The following is a 23,526-nucleotide window of genomic DNA, read 5'->3' on the forward strand; positions in this document are numbered from 1 at the left end:
CAAGAAATAGAAAATACAATTCTAAAATTCGTATGGAACACAAAAGACCCTGAATGGCCAAAGCTATCCTGAACAAAAAGAACAAAACAGGTGGAATCACATTACCAGATTTTACATTACACTTTAGAGCTATAGTAGCTAAGCATTATGCCACTGGCATAAAAATAGACATATAAGACAATGGAACATAATACAGAACCAATAATCAAATTCACACACCTATAGTGAATTTGTTTTTGACAAAGGTGCCAAGAACATACACTGGGGAAAAGACAGTCTCTTCAACAAATGGTGCTGGGAAAACTGGATATCCATATGCAGAAGAATGAAACTAGACCTCCATTATCACCACGTACAAAAATTGAATCAAAATGGATTAAAAACTTAAATCTAAGACTTCAAACTATGAAATTTCTACATGAAAACATTAGGAAAAATCTCTAGAACATTGGTCTAGGCAAAGATTTCTTAAGCAATATCCTGCAAGCCCAGGCAACCAAAGCAAAAATAGACTAATGTGATCACATCAAATTGAAGAGCTTCTGCACAGAAAAGAAGAATTACAGCAAAGTAAAGAGACAACCCACAAAGTGGGAGAAAATATGTGGAAACTACCCATCTGACAAGGGATTCATAACCACACTATATAAAGAACTCAAACATCTCTATAGAAAAAGTTTAATAATCTAATAAAAAATGGGCAAAAGGTTTGAATAGACATTTCTCAAAAGAAGACATACAAATGGCAAACAGGCATAAGAAAACGTGTTTAACATCACTGATCATCAGATAAATGCAAACCAAAACTACAATGAAATATCATCTCCCCTTAGTGAAAATGACTTATATCCAAAATATAGGCAATAACAAATGCTGATAAGAATATGGAGAGAAAGAAACCCTTGTACCCTGTTGTTGGGAATGTAAATTATTTCACCACTTTGTAGAACAGTTTGGAGGTTCCTCACAAAACTAAAAACTGTGCTATCACATGATCCAGCAATTCCACTGCAAATAATATATTAAAAAATCACTATTTTCAAAAAATATCTGCACTCCTATGTTTGTTGCAGCATTGTTTACAATAGCTAGGATTTGGAAGTAACCTAAATGTCCATCAACAGATGAATGAATAAAGAAAATGTGGTGCATATACACAATGGAGTACTATTCAGCCATTAAAAGAATGAGATCTGGTCATTTGCAACAACATGGATGAAACTGGGGATCATAATGTTAAGTAAAATAAGCCAGGCACAGAAAAAGAAATATCACGTTTCCACTTATTTGTGAAATCTAACAATTAAAACAATTAAACTCATGGACATAGAGAGTGGAAGAACGTTTACTATAGGCTGGGAAGTGCAGTGGAGAGCTGGGAGAGAGGTACACAATGGAGTACTATTCAGCCATTAAAACAATGAAATCTGGTCATTTGCAACAACATGGATGAAACTGGAAATCATTGTGTTAAGTAAAATAAGCCAGGCGCGCGCGCGCACACACACACACACACACACACACATCACGTTTCCACTTATTTGTGGACTCTAACAATCAAAACAATTGAACTCATGGACATAGAGAGTAGAAGAATGCTTACTATAGACTTGGAAGTATAGTGGAGAGCTCGAAGAGAGGTAGGATGGTTAGTGGATATAACAAAAATAGAAAGAATAAATAAGACCTATTATTTGATAGGACAGCAGAGTGACCATGGTCAAATATAACTTAACTGTACATTTTTAAATAACTTAAAGAGTTTAATTGGATTTTTTCCAACTCAGCAAGTAAATTCTTGAAAGGACAGATATTTCATTCTTCTTGATGTTCTTATTTCACATAGCATGCCTTTATTAAAACATCTCATGTGCCCCATAAATGTATAAATCCACTATGTACCCACAAAAATTAAAGATAAAAAAATAAAAATCCCACGTTTACAGAATGTTCCACCCAAAAACAACAAAACATTTTTTATCTCACCTGTTTATGGCACATACTCTAAAATCAACCACACAATCAGCATAAAACAATCCTAGCAATTTTTTTAAAAACCAAAATCACACCAAGTATCTCAGGCCACAGTGCAATAAAAATAAAATTTAATCCTAAGAAAATTATTTCAAAACCATACAATTACGTGGAAATTAAACAACATGTCCCTCAATGACTTTTGAGTAAACAACAAAATTAAGATAGAAGTCAGAAATTTCTTCGAAATGGAACAAAGTTAAAACTTATCAGAATCTTTTGGACATACCTAAAGCAATAATAAGAGGTAAGTTTATAGAACTAAATGCTCATATCAAAGATTATAAAGATCTCATATTAACAGCTAAACATTTGATGTAGTTTGGCTGTATCCCCACCCAAATCTCATCTTGAATGATAGTTCCCATAATCCCCACATGTCATAGGAAGAACCGGGTGGGAGGTAATTGATTTTTGGCAGTGGTTACCTTCATGCTATTCTCATGATAGTGAGTGAGTTCTAATGAAATCTGATGGTTTTATAAAGGGCTTCCTCCTTCACTGGGCACTCATTCTCTCCCCTGTCACCCTGTAAAGAGGTGCCTTCTGCCATAATTGTCAGTTTCCTGAGGCCTCCCTAGACTTGCAGAACTCTGAGTTAATTAAACCTCTTTTCTTTATAAATTACCCAGCCTCAGGTATTTTTTCACAGCAGCATGAGAATGAACTAATACAACAAGTTAGTTACTTACTAGATACAATGGAGGTACAGGCATTGGGTAAACACACTCATTCCAAATAAAAACAATGGCCGGAATAAAGAGGCTACAGGCCTTATGCAAGTCAGAAATCCAATAGGACAGACATTAAACCTTAAAATTTCAAAATGATCTCCTTTGACTCCATCTCACATCCAGGGCACACTGATGCAAGAGATGGGCTCCCATGGCCTCGGGCAACTCTGCCCCTGTGGCTTTGTAGGATACAGTTCCCCTCCTGGCTGCTTTTACAGGCTGATGTTGAGTGTCTGCAGCTTTTCCTGGTGCATGGTGCAAGTTTTCAGTGGATCTACAATTCTGGGGTTAGGAGGATGGTGGCTCTCTTCTCACAGCTCCACTAGGCAGTGCCCCAGTGGGGACTCTGTGTGAGGGTTCCAACCTCACATTTCCCTTCTGTACTGCCCTAGCAGAGGTTCTCCATGGTAGCTCTGCCCTGGCAATAAATTTCTGCCTGGACATCCAGGCCTTTCCATGCATCATCTGAAATCTAGGCAGGAAGTTTCCAAACCTCACGCCTGTGGGCCAAACACCACATGGAAGCTGTCAAGGCTTGGGGCTTGCACCCTCTGAACCAATGACTTGAGCTGTATGTTGGCCTGTTTTAGCCATGACTATAATTGCTGGAACACAGGGCACCAAGTCCCAATGTTGCACACAGCAGGGGTCCCTGGACCCAGCCCAGGAAACTATTTTTCTCTCCTTGGACTTTGGGCCTGTGATGGGAGGGGCTGCTGTGAAAGTCTCTGTCATGCCCTGGAGACATTTTCCCCATTACCTTGGTGATTACCTTTAGGCTCCTCACAACTTATGCAAATTTCTGCAGCCAGGTTTAATTTCTTACCAGAAAATAGGGTTTTATTTTCTATTGCATCATCAGGCTACAAATTTTCTAAACTTTTATACTCTGCTTCCTCTTGAATGCTTTGCTCCTTAGAAATTTCTTTCACCAGATACCCTAAATCATCTCTCTCAAGTTCAAAGTTCCACAGATCTCTGGGGCAGGGTGAAAATGCTGCCAGTCTCTTTGCATAGCAAGAGTGATGTTTACTCCAGTTTCCAACAAGCTCTCCATTTCCATCAGAGAGTTTCATGTTGAAAACCATCAACAAACTAGTTGATCTCAAAATAATAAGAGCCATCCATGAAAAACCTACAATGTATTGAATTGGCAAAACCTGGAAGCATTTCCCTTGAAAACTGGAACAAGGCCAGGATGCCCTGTATCTCAATCAACTATTCAATATAATACTGGAAATTCGGATCAGTGCAATCAGGGAAAAGAAAGAAATAAAGAGATCCAAATAAAAAGAGAGAAAATAAAACTATCTCTGTCTGTAGATAATATAATTCTATATTTAAAAAACCCCATATTCTCCACCCAAAATCTCCTTGATCTGATAAACAACTTCAGGAAAGTTTCAGAATACAAAATGAATATACAAAAATCAGTAGCATTCCTATACATCAAAAAGAAAACTAAGTTGAGGGACAAATAAAGAGTGTAATCTCATTTTTTTAGAAAAAAAATTTTAAAAGTTTTATGGAAACAAAAAATAGCCTGAATAACAAAGGCAATACTAGGCAAAAAGAATTACACTGGAAGAATCACTTTACATGACTTCCAACTGTACAAGGCTACAGTAACAAAAATTTCATGATACTGATACAAAAACAGACATACAGACAAATGGAACAGAACAGAGAGGCCAGAAATAATGCAACATACCAACAAAAATCTGATCTTTGACAAAGTCAACAAAAGCAATGAAGGAAAAAATCTCTAGTCAACAAATGCTGCTAGGACAACTGGCTAGCCATATGCACAAGGTTGACACTGGACCCCTTCCTTACATCATATACAGAATTCGACTCAAGGTGGATTGAAGACTTAAATGTAAAACCTAAAACTAGAAAACCTCTGGAAGATAATCCAGGAAATATCATTCTGGACACAGAACATGGCGAGAATTTCATCATGAAGCCGCCAAAAGCATTTGTAATAACTACAAATATTGACAAATGAGATGTAATTAAAATAAAGAGCACCTGCACAGCAAAGTGAACTATCAACAGAGAAAACAGATAATATGTAGAATGAGATAAAATATTTGCGAACTATGCAACCAACAAAGGCCTAATATCCAGAATTCAAAAGGAACTTAAATCAGTAAGCAAAAAACAAACAACTCCATTAAAAAGTGAGCAAAGGGCACGAACAACCAATTGTTCAAAGAAGATAGAAACATGGCCAAGAAGCATATGAAAAAAATGCTAAACATCATTAATCATTATAGGAATGCAAATAAAAACCACAATAAGATACCCTCTCACACAAGTCAGAATGACTACTCTTAAAAAGTTAAAAAATAACAGATGCTGGTAAGGATGCCAAGAAAAGAGAATGCTTTTACACTGCCCGTGGAAATATAACACAGTTCAACCACTGTGGAAAGCAATTTGGCGATTTTTCAAGGAAATCAAAGTACAACGACCATTCGACTTAGCAATCCCATTATTAGGTATATGCCAAAGGGAATATTAATTGTTCTATCATAGAGACACATGCACTCGTATATTCATCACAGCACTATTCACAATAGGAAAGACATGCTCATCAATAGTAGACTAAAGTGTGGAACAGTTACACAATGGAATAATACACAACCATAATAAAGAATGAGATCATATCCTTTGCACCAACATGGATGGAACTGGAGGCCATTATCCTCCAGCTTTATCAATCTAGGTAGGACTTTATCAGTTTAGTGATGTTTTCGAAGAACAGGAACACAGGAACAGAAAACCAAATACTGCATGTTCTCACTTACAAGTGGGAGCTAAACACTGAGTACATAGACACAAGAAAAAAAACCAACAGACCCTGGACCCTGGTGCCTACTTGAGGATAGAGTGAGAGAGGAAGTTAAGTATCAAAAAACTACCTATTTAGTACTATGCTTATCACCTGGTTTATGAAATAATCTGTACTCCAAACGCCTGTGACACACAATTTACCTATATAGCAAACTTGCACATGTACCCTTGAACTTACAGTAAAAGTTACAATTAAAAAGAAATGGAGAAAGGGAGTCCTTTAGAAGAGATGTGCACTCTTTCTCTAGGTACTGATTACAGCTTGCTACTATGCAAGCTATATTTCTATGCAATCTAAAAACGAATAACCGTAACAGAGAAGACATTCAGAACACACAGGAAATAACCGAGGTTTACTCTTCTAGGCACAATTTATTCTTCAACTCCAAGCTTTAAAGCAGATTGTTTTAAGAAAAAAATCTTGAATGTGTATACATAAACTTCTTTTTAACTACTCTTATATTCCTTATTTTTGTGTTGTGGGACATTAATAGAAGTTATAAAATTAACAACGAAGGGAAAACATATTTGGTATACCTCTCTTCTCTGTGTACAGAGAGGCAGAGTATGAGCAAACAAAAATATGGACTGTGCCTATATGATGATAATAGCTAATATGTATCAAATCTATACTGTGTGTAGACCACTGTTGTATGTCTTTAAATAAGTGTATTCTCTTTAAAAAGATTAAAATTATAGCACTTAATGCTTATTTTAGAAAAAATTTGAAATCAATAATCCAGAACTCTACCTTAAAAAACTTGAAAAGGAAGAATAAAATAAACTCAAAATAAGCAGAACAAAGTTAGTTAGAGCAGAGTCAATAATATTGTAAACAGAAAAACAATAGTGGGAATTTGCAAAACTAAAACCTAATTCTTCAAAAATATCACTAAACTGATAAAGTCGTACCTAGAATGATAAATAATAAAAACAACCCCAACAACAATAACTACTGCAACAACAAAAACTCAAAAAGGTATAAATCACTTTTATGAGAAATAAAGCTGGGGATAAGATAATCTTCAGTAGAGATTCCGCAGGCATTTAGGGAATAATAAGAAAACACTAAAAATAACTTTATGTTAATAAGCCTGACAACATAGAAGAAATGGATCAATTTATCAACAATTGCAATCTACTTAATCTCAACTAAGGTAAAATAGAAAACCTGAATACTCATATCTATTAGATAAATCTAATTTGTAGTTATGATATTCCTCAAGAGAAAAACTTCAAGCCCAGATGGTTTCCATAGAGAAATCTACCAGTCATTTAAATAATAATTAACACCAATTTTACACAATTTCGTTCAGAAGATAGAAAAGAAAAGAATACATTCCAATGCATTAAATGAGGCCAGCATTGCCATAATACAAAAACCACATAAGGACATTACGGGAAAGCAAATTACAGACCTTATATCTTGTGAATATTGATGCAAATATCTTCAACAAAATGTTAACAATAGAATTCACAAAGTATAAAAAGACAATGTGGCCAAGTGCTATATGTTACATGTTTGCAAGAGTGATTCACACTCAAAATTATGAATGTAACACATCATATTGATAGGGTTAAGAAGAAAAATCATATCAAATACACAGAAAAAGCATTTGAAAAATCCAACATCTACTTATGATCAAATCTCTCATCAAGAAGAAAACTCCTGGGGAACGACCAAGATGGACGAATAGGAACAGCTACAGTCTCCAGCTCCCAGTGTGAGTGACACAGAAGACGGGTGATTTCTGCATTTTCGACTGAGGTATGGGGCTCATCTCACTGGGGTGTGTCGTACAGTTGGTGCTGGTCTGCAGGTGCAGCCAGACCAGTGAGAGCTGAAGCAGGGTGAGGCATTGCCTCACCTGGGAAGTGCAAGGGGGAAGGGAATTCCTTTCCTAGCCAAAGGAAATTGAGACACACAACACCTGGAAATCGGGTAACTCCCACCCTAATACTGCACATTACCAAGGGTCTTAGCAAATGGCACACCAGGAGATTATATCCCACACCTGGCCCAGAGAGTCCCACACCCACGGAGCCTCCCTCATTGTTTTTTTTTTTTTTTTTTTAAATTATACTTTAAGTTCTAGGGTACATGTGCATAACGTGTAAGTTTGTTACATATGTATACTTGTGCCATGTTGGTGTGCTGCACCCATCAACTCATCAGCACCCATTCACTCGTCATTTACATCAGGTATAACTCCCAATGCAATTCCTCTGCCCTGCCCCCTCCCCGTGATAGGCCCCTGTGTGTGATGTTCCCCTTCCCGAGTCCAAGTGATCTCATTGTTCAGTTCCCACCTATGAGTGAGAACATGCGGTGTTTGGTTTTCTGTTCTTGTGATAGTTTGCTGACAATGATGGTTTCCAGCTGCATCCAAGTCCCTACAAAGGACACACACTCATCCTTTTTTATGGCTGCATAGTATTCCATGGTGTATATGTGCCACATTTTCTTCATCCAGTCTGTCACTGATGGACATTTGGGTTGATTCCAAGTCTTTGCTATTGTGAATAGTGCCTCAATAAACATACGTGTACATGTGTCTTTATAGCAGCATGATTTATAATCCTTTGGGTATATATCCAGTAATAGGATGGCTGGGTCATATGGTACTTCTAGTTCTAGATCCTTGAGGAATCGCCATACTGTTTTCCATAATGTTTGAACTAGTTTACAATCCCACCAACAGTGTAAAAGTGTTCCTATTTCTCCACATCCTCTCCAGCACCTGTTGTTTCCTGACTTTTTAATGATTGCCATTCTAACTGGTGTGAGATGGTATCTCATTGTGGTTTTGATTTGTATTTCTCTGATGGCCAGTGATGATGAGCATTTTTTCATGTGTCTGTTGGCTGTGTAAATGTTCTCTTTTGAGAAATGTCTATCCATATCCTTTGCCCACTTTTTGATGGGGTTGTTTTTTTGTTTTTTTTTTTTTTTGTAAATTTGTTTGAGTTCTCTATAGGTTCTGGATATTAGCCCTTTCTCTGATGAGTAGATTGCAAAAATTTTCTCCCATAAACAGCATGGTACTGGTACCAAAACAGAGGTATAGACCAATGGAACAGAACAGAGTCCTCAGAAATAATACCACACAGCTACAGCCGTCTGATCTTTGATAAACCTGAGAAAAACAAGAAATGGGGAAAGGATTCCCTATTTAATAAATGGTGCTGGGAAAATTGGCTAGCCATAAGTAGAAAGCTGAAAATGGATCCTTTCCTTACTCCTTATATGAAAATTAATTCAAGATGGATTAGAGACTTAAATGTTAGACCTAATACCATGAAAACCCTAGAAGAAAACCTAGGTAATACCATTCAGGACGTAGGCATGGGCAAGGACTTCATAACTAAAACACCAAAAGCAATGGCAACAAAAGCCAAAATTGACAAATGGGATCTAATTAAACTAAAGAGCTTCTGCACAGCAAAAGAAACTACCATCAGAGTGACCTCCCTCATTGTTAGCACAGCAGTCTGAGATCTAACTGCAAGGCAGCAGGGAGGCTGGGGGAGGGACGCCCACCATTGCTGAGGCTTAAGTAGGTAAACAAAGCTGCCAGGAAGCTAGGAAGCTGGAATTGGGTGGAGCCCACCACAGCTCAAGGAGTCCTGTCTGCCTCTGTAGACTCCTCCTCTGGGGACAGGGCATAGCTAAATAAAAAGCAGCAGAAACGTCGGCAGAGGTAAATGACCCTGTCTGACAGCTTTGAAGAGAGCAGTGCATCTCCCAGCACGGAGGTTGAGATCTGAGAATGGACAGACTGCCTGCTCAAGTGGGTCCCTGAACCCTAAGTAGTCTAACTGGGAGACATCCCCCACGAGGTACAGACCAAAATCTCACACCTCACACTGTGGGGTACACCCCTGAGACGAAGTTTCCAGAGAAAGAATCAGACAGCAACACTCACTGTTCAGCAATATTCTATCTCCTGCAGCCTCCGCTGCTGATACCCAGGCGAACAGGGTCTGGAGTGGACCTCAAGCAAACTCCAACAGACCTACAGCTGAGGACCCTGACTGTTAGAAGGAAAACTAACAAACGGAAAGGACACCCACACCAAAACCCCATCAGTACATCACCATCATCAAAGACCAGAGGCAGATAAAACCACAAAGATGGGGAAAAAGCAGGGCAGAAAAGCTGGAAATTCAAAAAATCAGAGTGCATCTCCCCCTCCAAAGGAATGCAGCTCATCACCAGCAACAGAACAAAGCTGGAAGGAGAATGACTTTGATGAGTTGAGAGAAGAAGGCTTCAGTCGGTCAAACTTCTGAGAGCTAAAGGAGGAACTACGTAACCAGTGCAAAGAAAGTAAAAACCATGAAAAAAGAATGGATGAATGGATAACTAGAATAATCAATGCAGAGAAGACCTTAAAAGAACTGATAGAGATGAAAACCATAACACGAGAACTATGTGACAAATTCACAAGCTTCAGTAACTGACTCAATCAACTGGAAGAAAGAGTATCAGCGATTGAAGATCAAATGAATGAAATGAATCGAGAAGATAAGTGTAGAGAAAAAAGAGTAAAAACAAATGAACAAAGCCTCCAGGAAATGTGGGATTATGTGAAAAGACCAAATCTACGTGTGTATGGTATGCCTGGAAGTGATGGGGAAAATGGAGCCAAGTTGGAAAACACTCTGAAGGATATCATCCAGGAGAACTTCCCGAACCTAGTAGGGCAGGCCAACATTCAAATTCAGGAAATACAGAGAACGCCACAAAGACACTCCTCGAGAAGAGCAACTTCAAGACACATAATTGTCACATTCAACAAAGTTGAAATAAAGGAAAAATTGTTAAGGGCAGCCAGAGAGAAAGGTCGGGTTACCCACAAAGGGAAGCCCATCAGACTAACAGCAGATCTCTCGGCAGAAACTCTCCAAGCCAGAAGAGAGTGGGGGCCAATATTCAACATTCTTAAAGAAAAGGATTTTCAACCCAGAATTTCATATGCAGCCAAACTAAGTTTCATCAGTGAAGGAGAAATAAAATCCTTTACAGACAAGCAAATGCTTAGAGATTTTGTCACCACCAGGCCTGACCTACAAGAGATCCTGAAGGAAGCACTAAACATGGAAAGGAACAACAGGTACCAGTCATTGCAAAAACATGTCAAAATGTAAAGGCCATCGATGCTAGGAAGAAACTCCATCAACTAGCGAGCAAAATAACCAGCTAATATCATAATGACAGGATCAAGTTCACACATAACAATATTAACCTTAAATGTAAATGGGCTAAATGGTACAATTAAAACACAAAGACTGGCAAACTGGATAAAGAGTCAAGACCCATCAGTTTACTGTATTCAGGAGACCCATCTCACATGCAGAAACACGCATAGGTTCAAAATAAAGGGATGGAGGAAGATCTACCAAGCAAATGGAGAACAAAAAAAAAGCAGGTGCTGCAATCTTAGTCTCTCATGAAACAGACTTTAAACCATCAAAGATCAAAAGAGACAAAGAAAGACATTACATAATGGTAAAGGGATCAATTCAACAGGAAGAGCTAACTATCCTAAATATATATGCACCCAATACAGGAGCACCCAGATTCATAAAGCAAGTCCTTAGAGACTTACAAAGAGACTTAGACTCCCATACAATAATAATGGGAGACTTCAACACCCCACTGTCAATATTAGACAGATCAATGACACAGAAAGCTAACAAGGATATCCAGGAATTGAACTCAGCTCTGCACCAAGTGGACCTAATAGACATCTACAGAACTCTCCACACCAAATCAACAGAATATACATTCTTCTCAGCACCACATCACACTTATTCCAAAATTGACCACATAGTTGGAAGGAAAGCACTCCTCAGCAAATGTACAAGAACAGAAATTATAACGCATTGTCTCTCAGACCACAGTGTTATCAAACTAGAACTCAGGACTAAGAAACTCAATTAAACCACTCAACTACATAGAAACTGAACAATCTGCTCCTGAATGACTACTGGGTACATAACGAAATGAAGGCAGAAATAAAGATGTTCTTTGAAACCAATGAGAACAAAGATACAACATACCAGAATCTCTGGGACACATTTAAAGCAGTGTGTAGAGGGAAATTTATAGCGCTAAATGCCCACAAGAGAAAGCAGGAGAGATCTAAAATTGACACCCTAACATCGCAATTGAAAGAACTAGAGAAGCAAGAGCAAACACATTCAAAAGCTAGCAGAAGGCAAGAAATAACTAAGATCAGAGCAGAACTGAAGGAGATAGAGACACAAAAAACCCTCCAAAAAATCCATAAATCCAGGAGCTGTTTTTTTTTTGAAAAAATCAACAAAATTGATAGACTGCTAGCAAGACTAACAAAGAAGAAAAGAGAGAAGAATCAAATAGACGCAATAAAAAATGATAAAGGGGATATCACCACCGAACCCACAGAAATACAAACTACCATCAGAGAATACTAAACATCTCTATGCGAATAAACTAGAAAACCTACAAGAAATTGATAATTTCCTGGACACTTACACTCTCCCAAGACTAAACCAGGAAGAAGTTGAATCCGTGAATAGACCAATAGCAGGCTCTGAAATTGAGGCAATAATTAATAGCCTACCAACCAAAAAAGTCCAGGACCAGACAGATTCACAGCCGAATTCTACCAGAGGTAGAAGGAGGAGTTGGTATCATTCCTTCTGAAACCATTCCAATCAATAGAAAAAGAAGGAATCCACCCTAACTCATTTTTCGAGGCCAATATCATCCTGATACCAAAACCTGGCAGAGATACAACAAAATAAGAGAATTTTAGTCCAATATCCCTGATGAACATCAGTGCAAAACTCCCCAATAAAATACTGGCAAACAGAATCCAGCAGCACATCAAAAAGCTTATCCAACATGATCCAGTGGGCTTTATCCCTGGGATGCAAGGCTGGTTCAACATACGCAAATCAATAAACGTAATGAAGCATATAAACAGAACCAAAGACAAAAACCACATAATTATTTCAATAGATGCAGAAAAGGCCTTTGACAAAATTCAACAGCCCCTCATGCTAAAAACTCTCAATAAATTCGGTATTGATGGAACTTATCTCAAAATAATAACAGGTATTTATGACAAACCCACAGTCAATATCATATTGAATGCGCAAAAACTGGAAGCATTCCCTTTGAAAACTGGCACAAGACAGGGATGTTCTCTCTCACCACTCCTATTCAACATAGTGTTGGAAGTTCTGGCTAGGGCCATCAGGCAACAGAAAGAAATAAAGCATATTCAGTTAGGAAAATAAGTCAAATTGATGTGGAGAAATAGGAACACTTTTACACTGTTGGTGGGATTGTAAACTAGTTCAACCATTGTGGAAAACAGTGTGGTGATTCCTAAAGGATCTAGAACTAGAAATACCATTTGACCTGTCCATCCCATTACTGCGGATATACCCAAAGGATTATAAATCATGCTGCTATAAAGACACATGCACACGTATGTTTATTGCGGCACTATTCACAATAACAAAGACTTGGAATCAACCCAAATGTCCATCAGTGACAGACTGGATTAAGAAAATGTGGCACATATATGCCATGGAATACTATGGAGCCATAAAAAAGGATGAGTGTGTGTCCTTTGTAGGGACATGGATGCAGCTGGAAACCATCATTGTCAGCAAACTATCGCAAGAACAGAAAACCAAATACCGCATATTCTCACTGATAGGTGGGAATTGAACAATAAGATCACTTGGACACAGGAAGGGGAACATCACACACCGGGTCCTACTGTGGGGAGGGGGAGGTGGGAGGGATAGCATTAGGAGATATACCTAATATAAATGACGAGCTAATGAGTGCAGCATACCAACATGGCACATGTATACATATATAGCAAACCTGCACGTCTTGCACATGTACCTTAGAACTTAAAGTATAATAAAAATATACAGATAGATAGATTCTACCTATCCATGCTCATAGGACGTATTTTCATTTGTTGTGTCATGTATGATTACTTTCAGCAGTGTTTTGTACTTTTCCTTTTAGAGATCTTTTACCTCTTGGTTAAGTATATGCCTATTTCATTTTATTTATTGCACATGTTGTAAAAAATGTTGAGTTCTTGATTTGATTCTCAGCTTGATGGCTGTTGTTGTATAGCAGTGCTATCGATTTGTGTACATTGATTTTGTGTTCTGAAACTTTACTGAATTCATGTATCAGATCTAGGAGCTTTTCATATGAGTCGCTAGAGTTTTCTAGGTATATAATCATATCATTGGTGAAAAACAACAGTTTCACTTCCTCTTTTCCTTTTTGGATGCCCCTTTATTTCTTCCTCTTGCGAGATTGCCCTGGCCAGGACTTCCAGTACTATGTTGAATAGAAGTGGTAAAAGTGGACATGCTTGTCTTTTTCCAGTTCTCAAGGGAAATGCTTTCAACATTTCCCCATTCAGTATGATGTTGGCTGTGGGTTTGTCATAAATGGCTTTTATTTATTTGAGATATACCCTTTCTACGTCAATTTTGCTGAGGGTTTTAATCATAAAGGGATGCTGGATTTTTGTCAAATGCTTTTTCTGCATCTAGTGAAATGATCATATGATTTTTGTTTTTAATTCTGTTTAAACGATATATCACATTTATTGACTTGCATATGTTAAACTATCTCTGGTAGGAAACTCACTTGATTGTGATGTATTATCTTTTTGATATGCTGTTGGATTCAGTTAGCTAGTAACTGAGTAACTGCTGAGGATTTTTGCATCCTTGTTCATAGAGGATATTGATCTGTAGTTTTCTTTTCTTTTTTCTTTTCTTTTCTTTTTTTTTTTTTTTTTTTGGTTATGTCCTTTCCTGGTTTTGTTATTAGGGTGATACTGGCTTCATAGAATGATTTAGAGAGGATCCCCTTCTTTTGTATCTTTTGGAAAAGTTTCAGTAGGGTTGGTTCCAATTCTTCTTTAAATGTCTGTTAGAATTCAGCTGTGAATCTATCTGGTCCTGGACTTGTCTTATTGGGATTTTTGTTTGTTTGTTTGTTTTGTTACTGTTTCAATCTTACTATTTGTTAATGGTCTGTACAGAGTTTCTATTTCTTCCTGATTCTATGTTGGAGGGTTGTATTTTTTCCAGGAATTTATCCATCTCCTCTAGATTTTCTTGTTTATGTGTACAAAGGTGTCCATAGTGGCTTTGAATGATCTTTTGCATTTCTGTAGTATTGGTTGTAATATCTCCCTTTTTGTTTCTAATTGAGCTTATTTGAACATTCTCTCTTCTTTTCTTGGTTAACCTCACTAACAGTCTATCAACTTTATTTATCTTTTCAAAGAACAAGCTTTTTGTTTATTTTATCTTTTGTATTTTTAAAATTATTTATTTCAGCTCTGATATTTGTTATTTATTTTATTCTTCTGGGTTGGGGTTTGTTTTTTTCTTGTTTCTCCAGTTCTTTGAGGTGTGAGCTTTGATTATCTACTTGTGTTATTTCAGACTCTTTGATGTGGGCATTTAATGCTATGAAATTTCCTCTTAGCCCCGTTTTTGCTGTATTGGAGAGCTTTGATAAGCTGTGACACTGTTATAGTTCAGTTCAAAGAATTTTTAAATTTCCATCTTGATTTAATTGTCAGAGCAAAGATTACTCAAGAGCAGATTATTTAATTTCCATGTATTTGTATAGTTTTGTGGTTCCTTTTGGAGTTAATTTCCAGTTGGTCTGAGAAAGTATTTGATATGATTTTGATTTTCTTAAATTTATTAAGACTTGCTTTGTGGCCTGTGATGTGATCTGTTTTGGAGAATGTTCCATAGGCTAATGAAGAGAGCATATATTCTGCAGTTTGGGGGTAGAATGTTTTGTAAATATCTGTTAAGTCCATTTGTTCTAAAGTGTAGTTTAAGTCCGTTGTTTCTTTGTTGACTTTCCGTGTTGATGACCTGTTTAGTGCTGTCAGTGTAGTACTGAATAGAATATTAATGTAAAAACTCAGTTGTGTTTCTATACAATTTCAAAGAAAAATCTGAAAATTAAATTTAAAAATTTTCATTTTACAATAGCATCAAAAAGAAAAAAAACAGGTAGGAGTAAATTTTAGATGCAAAACCTATACTGTGAACATTTTTTTTTCTCTTCAACTTTTATTTTAAGTTCAGGGGTACATGCGCAAGATGTGCAGGTTTGTTAAATAGGTAAATGTGTGCCATGGTAGTTTGCTGCACAGATCATCCCATCACCTAGGTATTAAACCTGGTGTCCATTGGCTGTTCTTCCAGATGCTCTCCCCCACTCCTCCACGGACAGGCCCCAGTGTGTGTTGTTCCCCCTCCATGTTTCCAAAAAGTCAAAACACAACAGATGCTGGCAAGGTTGCAAAGAAAAAGGAACACTTCTACAATATTGGTGGATGTGTAAATTAGCTCAACCATTGTGGAAGACAGTGTGTCGATTTCTCTAAGACCTAGAGGCAGAAATACCAGTTGACCCAGCTACCCCATTACTGGATATATATCCAAAGGAATAGAAACACTTTTTTTTCAAAATATTTTTGAAATAAATTGATGAAGATCTTAAGAAATAGAAATATTTTCCATGTTTATGGACTGGAGAGCTTAATATTTATAAGATGGCAATATTTCTTACATCAATCTACAAATTCTACACTATCCCTATCAGAATACATGTAATAAAAAACTTGGATGGCTTTTGTACTAGTTCTTGGAGGTAACCTCCAAACACTTGGAACTTCCCAGCTATTTGGAATGTCTCTGTTATTCATGCTAGGTCCCTCAAAAAACACTTGATGGTTTATGCTAATGATTTGAGCCTTGGTGGGTCTCTTGATTGTTTATGATAACAAAATGACTCAGGATGGGAGCAGGCTATACTAGAAAGATGACTCATGTGACGGGATAGGGGTTTTGAGTACAATCTCTGGAGAGGGGAGAAGGTTGGAGATTGAGTCACATGGCCAAAAATTTAATCAGCCATGCCTGTGTAATGGAAACTCAGTTAAAAACTCTAGACATCAAAGCTTAGGCAAGCTTTTTGATTAACAATACTCTGCATATTGTCACTCATCAATTTGATCGAAGGATATTATGCCCTTGAAGATGAAAGAAGCTTTATATTTAGGACCCTCCCAGAGCTTCTCCCTTTGGCTGGTTCTGGTTTGTATCCTTTTACTACAATGAAACTATAATAATAAGTAGAGTACATTTCTGAGTTATTTGAGTGATTGCAGTGAATTATCAAACCTAAGAGAGTAGTAACAACTCCTCAATTTGCAGCCAGCTCTTCAGAAATAAGGGCACTTAGGGAACCCCAAACTTGTGGATGATGTTTGAAGTGGGACACTCTTGTGGGGACTGTGCCTATTTCCTTGAGTTTGGTTAACTCCAGGTAGAGTCTCAGCTCACTTCTTCATAAAAAAAATGACATGCAGATTCTAAAATCTATATGGAATTGCAAAAGGCCCAGAATAGTCAAAGAAATCTTGACAAAGAAAAGAGGCAGATGGCTCACACTTCTCAATTTCAAAACTTACTACTAAGCAATAGTCTACACAGCATGGTACTGGCATAAAGGACACATATATAGGTCAATGGAATTGAATTGAAATTCAAGAACTAAATCCTCATGTTTATGGTGAATTTATTGTCAATAAGGGTGCATTAATTGCAATTTAATGAGGAAAGAATTCTCTTTTCAACAACTGGTACTAAGACAACTAAATATCTATATTCAAAAGAATGATCCCAACCTTGCACCGTTTACAAAAGTAACTCAAAATGGATCAAGATCTACATGTAAGAGCTAACTTATAAAACAATTAGAAGAAAACATAGGCATATGTATTCATGACCTCAGATTTGGCAATGGATTCTTAAATATGACACCGAAACACAAGTGACAAAAGAGAAATGAGATATATTGGATACCATTAAAAACTCTTTTATGATGCAAAGAACACTACTAAGGAAGTGAAAAGACAAACTGCAGAATGGAAAAAAAATATCTTCACATAATGTGTTAGATATGGGATCTGTATTTTGAGTATATAAAGAACTCTTAACTCTTGCAAGTCAACAACAAAAAAAAACCCTCATCATTTTAAAAGGGCAAAAGGTCTGAATACACATTTCTCAAAAATATTATACCAATGGCCCATGAACACATGAAAAGATGATCAACATATTTAGTCATCAGGGACTATTTGATGTAAATCAAACCACAATAAGATATTCCCTCATACACATTAGGATGGTGAAAATAAAAAATTCAGACAGTATGAGGTATTGGTCAAGATGTGGAGAAACAGTGACTCTCATATTCTGTTTGTGGGAATGCACAATGGTGCAGCCACTCTGGAAAACAATCTGACAGTTCCTCAAATGGTTAACTATAAAACTACTACATACTACCAGAATTCCACTCCTAGGTATATACCTATGAGAAATTCAAGTATATGTTCACACAGACACTTGTACACGAATGCTTATAAAGGCATTATTCATAATAACCAAAAGGTGGAAACAACCTATATATCGACTGGCAAGTGGCTAAATAAAAAGTGCTGTATTCATACAATGCAATAGCATTCAGCAACAATAAAGAATGAAGCATTAATACTTGCTAAAACAAGAGAATGCTTGCTAAACAAGGGAATGCTTTAGCATTCTAAAACAAGGGAATGGACCTTGGAAACTTTATGCCAGCTGAAAGAAGCTAGTCATAAGAGACCACATATTACATTATTTCACTTACATGAGATGTCCAGAATAGACAAATCTATGGAGATAGAAAGTACACTAGTGATTGTTTAGAGCTGAGAGAGACGTGACATTGGGAGTGATAGCTACAGGCTAAGAGGTTTGTTTTGAGGTGATAAAAGTATTCCAAAATAGACCATACTGGTGGTTGTACATATCTGTTATTGTACTAGAAATGTTGAATTGTACACTTCAATTTGCTGGATTGCATTATATGTTAATTATATCTTAATAAAGCTATTAAGAAATACTATGAAAAACTTTACACTCATAAACTTGACAACTTGGATTTAATGAAAAAATATCTTCCAAAAAGAAAAATTACCACAATTCATCCAATATGAAATAGATAACTTAAAACGGCCTATAACCATTCAATGAATCAATTTTATAATAAAAACCTTTCAGATATCCGGACCCATATGGTTTCACTGGTAAAATCTACCAAACATTTAAAGAAGAATGAATACCAAAGTTATACAATCTTCCAGACATAAAAAAGTAGAAGACAGATTTTTCCATCTCTTTTCATGAGGCTAATATTATCCTGATACCAAAGACAAACTAATACAGTACAAGGTAGATTTTGGATTCATTTTGAATGAAACAAAACGTAGTATGTACCTACAATGGAACATTATTTACCCTTAAAAAGGAATGTAACTATGATGCATGGTACAGCATGAATAAACATCAAAAACTTGCTAAATGAAATAAGACAGACACAAAAGGACAAATATTATATAATTCCACTTACATGAGGTGCCTAAAATAGGCAAATTCATACAGATAGAAAGTAGAATAGAGTTTGTCAGGGGCTGGAGGGAAGGGTAATAAGGAGCTGCTAGTTACAAAGTCTCTATTTGGGATTATGAAAAAGTTCTAAAAATAGATATTTGTGATGATTGTACAAATTGTGAATTTACCTAATGCCACTGAATTATGTACTGAAAATGATTAAAAGGGTAAAATTTTGTTATGTATATTTTATCACAGTTTAAAAATATACCATGTACAAATACTTCAAATAAAATGAAACATAACAGTACAAGGCCAACAAATCACCTAAAGATCTTTATGAAAATTTTAAAATGCTGGTGAAAAAGACCAAAGACTTAAGTAAATGGAAATATATATCATGGTCCTGAATTGAAAGACTCAACAAACTAAAGATGTCAATTTTCCTCAAGTTGACCTCAGGTTTAAGTCAGTGCATATAAAATTCCAGCAGGTTGTTTTTATTTTATTTTATTTTATTTTATTTTATTTTATTTTACTTTTTTGTCTTTTCTTCTCTATTTTTTTTTTCCGAGTCTCACTCTGTTGCACAGGCTAGAGTGCAGTGGCTGATCTCAGCTCACTGCAACCTCTGCCTCCACCTCCCAGGTTCAAGCGATTCTCATGCCTCAGTTTCCAGACTAGCTGGGACTACAGGCATAAGTCACCACTCAAGGCTAATTTTTGTATTTTTAGTAGAGATGGGGTTTTACTATGTTTGCCAGGCTAGTCTCAAACTCCTGGCCCCAGCATCCCAAAGTGCTGGGATTACAGGCGTGTGCCACTGCACCTGGCCGAGTAAGTTGTTTTTAGACAGACAAATTTATTTTAAAATTTACATGGAAAGGTATAGACTCTTGAACAGCTAAAGAAATATTGGAAAAGAAGAATGAAATGAGAGGAAACACTCTATCTGATATTAAAGCTTATTATATATCAACAGTAATCAAGATAGTGTGGTACAGCAGAGGGATAGATATATAGAAGAATGGAACATAATAGAGAACCCAGAAATAGACACAGAAATATTCTCAATTGATTTCTGACAAATATTACAAAAGCAATTCCATGGAAGAAAGATAGCTTTTGCAACAAATGATCCTGGAGCAATTGGACATAGATAGGTGAAAAAAATGAGCATTGAGATAAACATCACAACTTCTATAAAAATTAATTCAAAATAGATCACTGACTTAAGTGTAAAACATAAAGCTGTAAAACATTCAGAAAAAAAAAGGAAAAAAAGATCTTGAAAATTTAGGGCTAGGCAAAGAATTCTTATACTTGATACCAAAAGCATTTTACATAACAAGAAAAATTGATAAATTTTGCCTCACTAAAATTAAAAAAAAAAAACTTTTGTTCTATAAAAGATTATATTAAGCCCATAAATATAAAAGCTACTGATTGAGGAAAATATTTTCAAAGTACATATCCAACAAAGAAGTAGTATATTGAATACACAAAAAAATAAAACTCTCAAAAATCAGTTAAAAAAATCCAAATAAACGATAGCTGAAAGACATGAAGAGACATTTCACTGAAGAAGATAAGATGGCAAAAAAGCAGATGAAAATATTTCACCATCATCAGTCATTAAAAAATGCAAATTTAAAACCACAGTGAGATATCATTATACATCTCTCAGAAAAGCTAAAACAAAAATAGAAACAATACTAAATGCTGGTGAAGATGTAAAGAACCTGGATCACTTATACATTGCTGGTGGGAATGTGAAGTAACACAGCCACTCTAAGAAACAGCTTGGCAGTTTCTTATAAAACAAAATAGGTGACTACTATATGACCCAGCAATTGCACACTTCGCCATTTATCCTAGAGAAATGAAAACTTACATTCACACAAAGACTTGTATGTGAATATTCATAAGAGATTTATTCATAATAGTCAGAACTGGAAACAGCCAAAATTCCTTCAATGGATGAAAGGTTAATCAAATTCTGTTACAGTGATACAATGGAATACAGTTTAGCAATAAAAAGGAATAAACTATTGATAAAATCAACAAGTTGAGTATTTCTCAGGGTATTAGACTGAGTGACAAAAACTCATCCCTCAAAGTCACACTGTATAATTCAATTAATATAACATTTTGGAGTTGGTGAAATCATAAGAATGAAGAACAGATTATTTGTTGTCAGAGGTTAGGTGGCCATTGAGTGGCAGGGGTTGAAGTGTGGAGAAGATAGAGAGGTGTGTTATGATAGGCAATATGGGTGATCCTTGTGGTGATGGAGTTGTTCAGTATATTGACTGGGGTGGTGAGCGCATAAACATACATATGTGAAAAAAATAGAATTAAGTACACATACACACAAATGAGTACAATTAAAACTGGAGAAATCTGAAAAAGATTAGTTGAATGTTATCAGTGTGAATATTCTGGTTGTAATATTGTACTACAGTTTTCCAAAATGTTACCATTGGATGAAAATATAAAGAAATATTACACTGTATTAGGATCTCTCTGTATTATTTCTTATAATTGCATGTGAATCTACAGCTAGTTGAGTAAAATTTTTGCACTTGAAGAACAACCCTCCAACCTGCCCCCCCCCCCTCAGGGCCACACATGTCCACACTTGTCTTCCCAACATTCACTATCTGTGACATGATTGTAGCAGACTCTCTGTCTTTAATAAACCTCTTTTCCCACTTCTGATACCTGTCTCATAACCCTGGATTCCCTACTATTTTCAATTAGTCATTTATCTACTTCAAGTTGTCCTTCAAGGCTCAATATCAGGACAATGGTATTTAAAAGGGTAAAAATCATTTGGTAAATTGGTGCTCAGGATATTAATACCCTTAAACATACCAATACATAGACTTAGTTGTCATCCATTTGTCCGTGTGCCACTTCTACTGAGCAATCTTGCCTCATTGGCTAAATAATTTTTTAATTCTGAAATCATTTTTGGAGTTATTTTGGTTATATGACCCTCTCAAAACATAAGTGTTACCCTGTCTTTCAAAAGGTCCATAATTCTTATTGTCCAAACTGTTTTACCCTGATTTTGTCATTGTGATGCCAATGAAGCCCCTTGGCCTCTCTGGGCCTCAATTTCCTATTGTTTAAAATAACTGAGAATCTCCATCGAATCTTCAAATTATGAAATTCTGATTATAGTTTTAAGGCTCCTTCTAATATGAAGTATTCCCTAAAACCCATAGCTACATTACAACTTACAGTGAGCTTTACTTTCTCTAAACTCCATTTGCATTTGGAATTAGTACTAAGTAATTCAACATTAACTTTTGTCTTAGTTGTTTAATGTATGATGAGAATGGAGCAGCAGCTTTATAACTCTGAACCTTTAAAGCGTGCTATAGTGATTAAAAATTTAATCTTAGAGTTAGATTACCAGGACTCACAATCCCGTCTTGACCACTTGCTGTGTTCCTTAGGCAAATTATTTATCCTCCTTGTGGCTTAATTACTTCACCTATAAAATTGGGATAATTATAACTGTTAGCTCTTAAGATTATCAACATGTTTAAATTAGTGCTTGACACTTTATCAGAGTTCAGCATTTGCTATTTATTATCATTACTATTATTGTTATTGATCTCTTAAAGTGGCTAGAACAAGAGGAAACACATAATAAATATTTGACACTATGTATTGTGCTCTTACTAAGTGCGAAGTTGTGCATACTTTGCTTTCATCCTCATAATTTCCCTGAAATATCAATATTTTTACCTTTCATTTTATAAAGACCAGAGACTTGGATAAACTAAATAATTTTCCCATGGTTAAAAAACCATCCAGTGGTGAAACCAGGCTTAGAACCTAAGTTGGCCTGACTTCAAAGTCTGTACTCTTCCTTCTTTAAACTGTTTATCAAGAGACATATTGACAAATACTCAGATATTTTGTCTCTATGAGGCCACATGCGAGGTTATTGCAGAATGTTCTGATAAGTGGGATTTTGTAGTTATTAATCTTGCTACCATAAACTACCAATGTGGAGTAGTGGGTGCCTTATCTGAAGGCAAATAAGGAAATATGAAAAGTCACATATACAGATAAATTATCAGGTTCATTATTTATATGCTTTCACCCAAGTAGCTGCAAAGCTGATTTTTTGTGGCCTTGACTCACCTAATTAGCAGAGGTAGAGGGATGATGAGCAGGAAGCATCAAAGGGAAAGAAAGTGGAGAGCTTAGGAAATCAGCAGACATGAACAGCAAAAGGAACTTCACCTCTCTCCTCCAACATCTGGTTAAATCTGTTTGGAAATCACTTCCATTCTTGTATTTGAAAAAGTTCTTGAACTCCAGTGTTCTCCACATTCCACTCCTACTTCTTTCTAGCTGTTCCTGG

The sequence above is a fragment of the Theropithecus gelada genome, chromosome X (genome assembly GCF_003255815.1).
Source record: "Theropithecus gelada isolate Dixy chromosome X, Tgel_1.0, whole genome shotgun sequence".
In the NCBI taxonomy this organism is placed as follows: domain Eukaryota; kingdom Metazoa; phylum Chordata; class Mammalia; order Primates; family Cercopithecidae; genus Theropithecus; species Theropithecus gelada.